This window comes from Chinchilla lanigera, unplaced genomic scaffold (assembly GCF_000276665.1).
Source record: "Chinchilla lanigera isolate Chin_1 unplaced genomic scaffold, ChiLan1.0 scaffold00042, whole genome shotgun sequence".
NCBI lineage: Eukaryota > Metazoa > Chordata > Mammalia > Rodentia > Chinchillidae > Chinchilla > Chinchilla lanigera.
This window is the reverse complement of record NW_004955443.1, coordinates 8169825-8170396: the sequence shown is the minus strand read 5'-3', so window position 1 is coordinate 8170396 and position 572 is coordinate 8169825.

Here is a 572-nt window from a genome sequence, read left to right as displayed (position 1 = left end):
TTTTTTTTTGGTTTTTCTCCGGTACCAGGAACCGAACTCACGACCTTGCGCTTGCCAGGCAGGCGCTTTGCCGCTGAGCTAAATCCCCAGCCTTACAAAGCTACATTAATCAAAGTAATATGATATTAATATAATAATAACACAGACCAATAGAATGGAACCCAGAGTGAACTCTGGTTAATATTCTATGAGTATTTGGTTTTTAATAACTATACCAAGACAATTCAATGGAGAAAGAATAGTTTTTTCAACAGTTCATCCTGAGACAACTATATAGTTACATGTGAAAGAATAGAGGTGAACCTTTACTTCACACCATGTAAAAAGATTAATCTTAGTGGCCTTCTCATTACTGGGACAAAATATCCAACATGTACAAGTTAAGGAGAGGTTTATTTTAGCTCGTGGTTTGTAGAGGTTTCAGTCCATGGCTGGCTCCAAGGCAGGGCAGCATGGTGAAGGGGCATTGCAGAGGAAAACCAGTTCATGGCAAGGCAGGCAGGAAGCAGGGCTGAGATCAAGGGAAAAGAAGGGATATATACCAGTCTAGGTCACACCCACAGTGACCCACC